The sequence below is a fragment of the Stegodyphus dumicola genome, chromosome 8 (genome assembly GCF_044657685.1).
Source record: "Stegodyphus dumicola isolate Sdum_Otavi_A_Nest chromosome 8, ASM4465768v1".
In the NCBI taxonomy this organism is placed as follows: Eukaryota; Metazoa; Arthropoda; class Arachnida; order Araneae; family Eresidae; genus Stegodyphus; species Stegodyphus dumicola.
In genome coordinates, this window is record NC_140775.1 from 115,204,807 (window position 1) to 115,211,944 (window position 7,138).

Consider the following 7,138-nt stretch of genomic DNA (forward strand, 5'->3'; position numbering starts at 1 on the left):
GTGAATCCCACATTTCGTCTCCCGTTACGATCTGACTCAATATGGTGTCAGTAGTAACCAGAGATACTCGGGTGGCAGAAGGGACGTCACAGGAAAGGGGCGTGGTCTCCGCCATCTTGGATCACATGACAACCAGAAACAACGTAGATGGATGGGATGACGTAGACAGAATGACATCATCAAAGTTTCGTTTCTATTGTGTGGCAACGACCCTATTTTACAGTCTTTATTTTTGTCGCAACGAGCTCTTGAACCACGTGTTTAGAATGACACCAATTTTAATTATTTAACACTTGATTAATATTAATTATTTTTTACATCATTATTTTAACTTTTTAATTATTATCTATTATTTTTAACTTTATAGCACATCATTAATTATTTAATCCATTATTTTTAATTATTTTATTTTAGTATAGTAATTTAATGAATACCTTTTACATAATTGTACGATTTTAAAAAATAACTCCACGAGCGGGATTCGAACCCGCCATCTCTTGCATGGGAGAAAAGAGCAGTATGTCTAAGCTACCCCTTCGTCTTATTAAACTTGCTGTTCCACCTCCTCAATCGTTGATGTTATGAGGCTGAAAGTCTGTGCATGCGCTAACTAGCTTTGACAACATGAAAACAGCGTCACACGTTTGTTTTTCACGACGGCGAACGAATACGATCTTGATGTCCAATCAGATTCTTGCTAAAAATATCCTTTCCGAGTTCCTGCCTTAACCCATCACTTTAGACCCTACATTTCTATAAAAAAATGCATGTTTTAGTATGCTCCACCACCCCTCCAAGCTATAAAAATCCCTGTATATTGTATACTGTAGAGACATTAGCATTTTTTTGGAAGCAGGGAAGATGAAAAATTAACAATGTCTTCGCCGGGAAACCAACCATGGGGCTCTGGAATACCGGCCATGCGTGCAGAACCACTACAACATGATAGGAAAGAGGGAGAAATACCTTATATACGCCCCTTTCTAAAGGGTGACTGGTGTTTTTAGGGATTCAATCACCAAATCCTGGGTGTGGAGAGTCATCATCCACAACCCTTTTAGCTTGGGTGCCACTGTAGAGACATTAGGATTTTTGAAAAATTAGCAACCGCCTTCGCCGGGAATCGAACCACAGACCTCTGGAATACCGGCTCAGCGTGCAGAACCACTACACCATGAAGACACGCTAAGAAAGAGGGAGAAATACCTTATAATATTTAACAAACATTCTATCCGTAAAAAGAAAATTAAATTTTAAATAATGTTATAAATAAAAGTTAAATTTTAAATAATGAAATTTAATTGCAAGCAAATAAATGACTAATTATTGCTGCAAATTAATATATATATATATATTTGAAAACGCAATCATTGCATACTTCTTATAACAGGAAAGTGACAACCCGTGACAGTGATTTTAACAATGGCAGACTAATTGAAAAGTTAAAAGATTTGAAAAAATAAGAATATCTGTATCAGCTCCGTCAATAGGTACACACATTAGAATAAATACAATTAACTCTTCAAATTTTAGCTTCGGTTTATTTCACTGTAGTGATACTCCATTTCACAATTATTGCAAGGTTGTATCAACATATGTTTGTGAACAAATGCTTTAAATTATGAACACAACAAAATCAAAATATAGTTCAAGATTAAGTGATTTTCATCTGAAACACCTAATTTTATTAATATTTTTAGAAACTAATCCTACCACAGATGACTAGGTAAAAAAAAACTATGTATTCAAAAACCACATTAAGTACTGGCTGGTTAATGGTTACTTAGAATCTAATTATTCATTTTTATTTTATACATAACCTGACTGTCTAAAACTTTAAAATTTTTTATTAGAAATAGAACCACCTTAGTTTGTATTATTTATTATACTTTTTTTAAATGTCCACTACTCGGACATTAAAAAATGTGCTAAGTGCATTAAAAATCCCATAATCAGCTTATAAACAACACTTTCACTTTTCCATAATTTCAAAGTGAAAAAGTTAGAAAAGGCACACAATTTTTTTTTCAAGATAGTGGCACTCTTGCCAGAAATGTTGGCTACCCATCTAATAGCATTTCTTTACTGACTGCAGACTTGGAAAAACCATGCACTATTGGCAAACAACTTATTCTACCATCTGTAATACATGTCATGTCGTTTTATAAAATAGCTTTTGATATTATAAGAATCTCATTAGCTAGTAGGAATACAGAGGAAGATTGAAAAATGGCTGAATGCATACAAAATTCTTTGACTTCTTAAAAATATCTGAATTCTCCATTCAGCTTGACAAGTGAATTTTGGCAGGAAGAGAAGCTTTGTGTTTAGCTTATGTAAGATTTGTAAAAGAAATTTCCCAATACTTGTCAAATGTTTAAAACTGATGCAAAAGGTGAAACGACACTTGTTCACCAACAGTGCGTGGTTTTCCGACATTGCAATCAGTAAAGAAATGTTACAAGAAGCATGCAGTCTACCATCCTGTTGCAATAACATGGTTTCAAATATTTTTCTTCAAACTGTAAAAAAATGTTATATCTTATTTTTTATGTTCTGTCAAATGTTCTTAAACTTCACTGATTCGTTTGTCAAAGTTTCATAGAGAAGAATACATGTAGGTACAGTACTATTGTACAGTCAAAAGTCGTTAATTCGGACCTCAAAGTTAAACTTTCTGCACATGCGTATGCTTTTAATACTTTTACACGTGCGCATGCTATGTTTAATGTATAACGGACGGTATAAGCTAAGCTAAAATTATCTATTTCAGTTAATGTTGCAGATTGCGTTGTTCCTTAATCTTCAAATTGGATCCTGCTTTACTTTTTGCAGACTGTTAGAGCAATTTTATAAAAGTAAGCTTGAACTTTCGATTATGTCAAATAGAATTTCCGATGCTGGAGCTGCTAAAGGATCTACAAAGCGAAGGTAAGTTTCGATGTCCATCAAACAAAAAGTGGAATTGCTGCAAAAAATGGATAAAGGCATATCCTTTGTTTCTCTAACCATTCCGAAATCTGTTTATCAATTTCACGCTGCTCTGCAGAGGGGCGTCGCACTATGAACTGGAAGTTGATCTCTTTGATATGATTTAAATCAAATTCCTCGTCATTATAAATATCACAAGTACACATCAAAAAGTTTTCTGGTAGCAATTTTCTAATTTCGACTATGTGTAATGTATTCGCGCGTTGAAAGAAATGTTTAATAAAGTAGGCAAATAAATATTAAGCTTTTTTTTTTTGTAAATTTTGATTCCCTTTAGATCATAATTGCTCTTTATTTCATATTTTTAATTTTATAATTTCTGCATGCCATCTTACCAGATTTAAACCGATGATCTATGATCCGGAATCGCCGAAGTCCCGATTAAAAATTTTTGACTGTATACACTTGTGTAATGTCCGCACCCCAACTTTACAGATTAAATTTATATTAAAAAAAGTGATTTACACAATTTCCACAACTCAAACTAAAGAATTTCTTACTTAATATATATGTTTTTTAACATTGCCTTTTCCCCTTCAGTCAATAAATATCTTAAAAGAAACAATATGCATTTGTTTTGCCTTCATTGGCGACAGGATGCAAAGCAGACTTTCCTTGCATTCTGATGCAGCTGTTATTCAATCATAACTTTGGTACCACTCAGCAGACGCAATAAATGAAGGCAGTCTAAACAGGTTTTCACCGCATTGGCTTCCAGGAAATACTGTTCTGTAATTAAATTTTTTTCCTTTGACCATTCGCATATTTCAAGCTTTCTCTTTTCATAGTATCATTTGGAATTTATGGTAGTTAGGAAGTAGCGTGCTTGAAATGGGAAAATACAGCAGCTTTTACACTGAAAGTCATAGAATTTGCACAGGAAATGGAAAAAGAGCAGCAGCAAGAGTACATACTGTGGACGAATAGTGTGTCTGCAATTGGAGCAAACAGCGTGTTCAACTGACGGCAACGAAAAAAAGTGTTTCATGGTTCGAAATGTAGAAAAAAGTAGTTGCATATGTTTCTGATATGCACGCTCAAGGGTACGCAGTAACACAGGATGTGTGCCAAATAAGAGTGCTCGCTGCGGTACGAGAAGACATTCCTACATCGCAATTCAAGACGAAAGCTGATTATAGCGAATGATGATACGAAATGGATTTTCGTTGCCAGTGACTATGATGATAAGTTGTTGTCCTTTCAGCACTTCATTATTTAGCATCACAAATTGCAATAGCTGATCAGATGCCAGTTTATTTTGATGCTTCAGACAATTACACCATAAATGAATGGGGTGCAAGGATCTGTACCAATACGCACATGCGGATATGAAAAACAAAGAGCAGCTGTTTCTTATGTTAGCAGTTAGAGCCGATGGCAAAAAACTTCTGCCATAGATGCTTTTTAAGCCAAAAACAATTCTGAGAGAAAAACTGCAACCAGGAATTGTGGTACAAGTTTAAGAGAAGGGGTGGATGGATGACACTTTAGTTCAGGACTGGCTACAGAGTGAATGGTATATACAACCTGGAGCTCTGTTGCAGCTACCTTCTTTTCTCGTGTTGGACAGCTTCAAAGGGCATCTCGCAGATAGTGAAACGAAATGTTGAAACCTCAAAAACTGATCTTGCTATGATTCCAGGTCTAATATCCATTCTTCAGCTACTGGATGTTTGTAAAAACAAGCCATTTCAAATGGCATTAAAACAGAGTTACCATAATAGGTCGACTTCAAGTGGAAGGGGGGACCACAGCAGCTGGACATCTGAGAAGGGCATGCATCTCAGAAAAGTGTGCGTAGATAAGCATATTCGACAATGCGATTATGAAAAGTTGTAAAGTAACAGATATATCAAATGCTTTGGATGGAACAGATGATCTCCTTTGGAAGGATAACATGAATGAGGAAGATAACTAATACGTGGGAAGAGGAACAAAAGTACTGGTACTACGCGAGTGTTGAAAATTGTTCATAAGTTTTTGAAAGCTGCTTAGAATTTCAATATTTAATGTGTACGCATTGCATTATTGTTGCAATTAGTGTGTGCTGATTTAATCGGAAATGATTTGCAAGGACTAAATAAAGACGAGATAAGAAAATGTTTACCGATTAAAATTTATTTGCACTCATATATTTAGTGTTCACAATGCTTCTTTTTTCCTCGTGGTAGCTTGAAATTAGGGGGGAGGAAACTATTCAGATTTTAAATTACGTCCAAAGAGGTTTTTTTTTAACATTTTTGTGTGTTACCTATATTTATTAAATATCATGTTCTTTGCACTTAAACCATAAAATTCAGTTTAAGAGCAATATCACAAAATTATTTTAAATTCAGCATATCTTTAGAATTTCTGATACGCGGTCTTTTGCGATGGAGGTAGAAATGTTTTTTTTTTTTGTACAACATTGCCATTTCTTGCTTTGAAATCCTCGAGTTAATTAATTAAAAGTTCGTTGAAGTTTTGCAAAATATGAAATAAATAATAAACAAAATCCAAATTCAGGCTTTCAGATGCAGTAGGATTAAGTTATTCAAAATTTGATGGCTCTAGGTATTGTTGTTCTATCACAATGTGAGAAACATACATTTGCACACGCAGACAAAACAACCAAAATTTTCATACAGTATAGCAGAACAGATCTTTTTTAAAAGTAATGTATGCAAGATATTAAAAGAATCAACATTTACTTAGTTTGTGTTGCTGTGTGAACTAATATGTGTCGTGTTGATAATGTAAACAGGGTAATTTATCATATACAGTGTTCCCTTGCCACTTAGTGCTTCGCGGGGGTTTTCCAAAATATTCATCAAAAAATAAAAATGAAAAAATACAACCAAAGAACACGATTACATAAATTACATTATCTTCTGTAGATAATATACATCACATAATAAAAATTTCTAGTTGGAGTCATGGGTAAACCATGTAAAATGCACATTGCAGTCAACGTGTTAAGGATTTAAAAAAAAAAAAAAAGAAAAAGAGAGAGGACTTTTAACACGTTCCCTGCCAGACCGTTTTTGAAGACTTCCCGTTTCACATTTGTATTATTTTGCTTCTGGCGATAAAAAAAAATTGCCCATCACGCCGCGTGGGGCGTAGAACGTGTTAAGGATCACACGAGTTCTGTATGTTGCATCATTTAGTCACTAAAAATCTTACTGAACACTTGTATATGGCTCACTAGATAATGTTATTAGAGCAGATAACAAAATCAAAAGGAATACTTTAAATGAGACATGTTTGGAAACTGAAGATTATAATCATTTACTACTTAACACAACAGCTTATCAGTTATATAAAAGCACATGTTTGAATCAATCTTATGCTCTCTTTCATTCAATGTTGAAATTCTTGGAAATTAAACACGATTTGCAGCTTATTTTCATTTTAAAAAATGAACTAGAGCTTGTATAAACAAATTATTTCTTAAATTTAGTAAAATTATTCTAAAGCTAAAAGTTGAATAATTAAATTTAACCAATTTAAAAAGCATAATATCTGCATTTATTGTAAAACTTTGGCGAGGAGAATGCTGTTTCAAAATTGCAAAAACTTAATAAGATTTGCTTGCTTACTGTCATCACTAACAGTTCATCATTCTGACCTCAGTCAAGGTTCGAAGACATTCCTCGTGATTTGCTTGGGTGCTGGATCTTTTTCTAAGCAGACCCATAACCTTATATGAATACATACAAATACAGAAACAATTTATTAATTAACCATAAATGAGAAGTTGAAACCATTGTTTGAACAAGGGTATCACAAATGACAGTAAGAAAAAAACAAATATAATTTGTATCATGCGTTATTGATGACTGCTTTCCTGTAAATTCCTATCCAATAAATAGAATGTGGATTTAGTGGTTATAAACCTCATCATGGGAAGCAGGGGGGGGACTGCATTTTTACTGCTTATGGAGTCATGAATGTTACTCAGAAACACAGTCAAACATAAATAATATCTTATCGGGTTCACCCACCTCACTAAGGAAAAAAAAAAGTTATTTTAAATAATAGAATACTTTTATCACAAAAATGTTTTATTAACTTAAAAGTGACATTAGAGGAAACTAGAAATATAATGCGGAATTTTTCTGATAAATAAATATTACTTGCATATTGCATAGTGTTTTATTGTGTG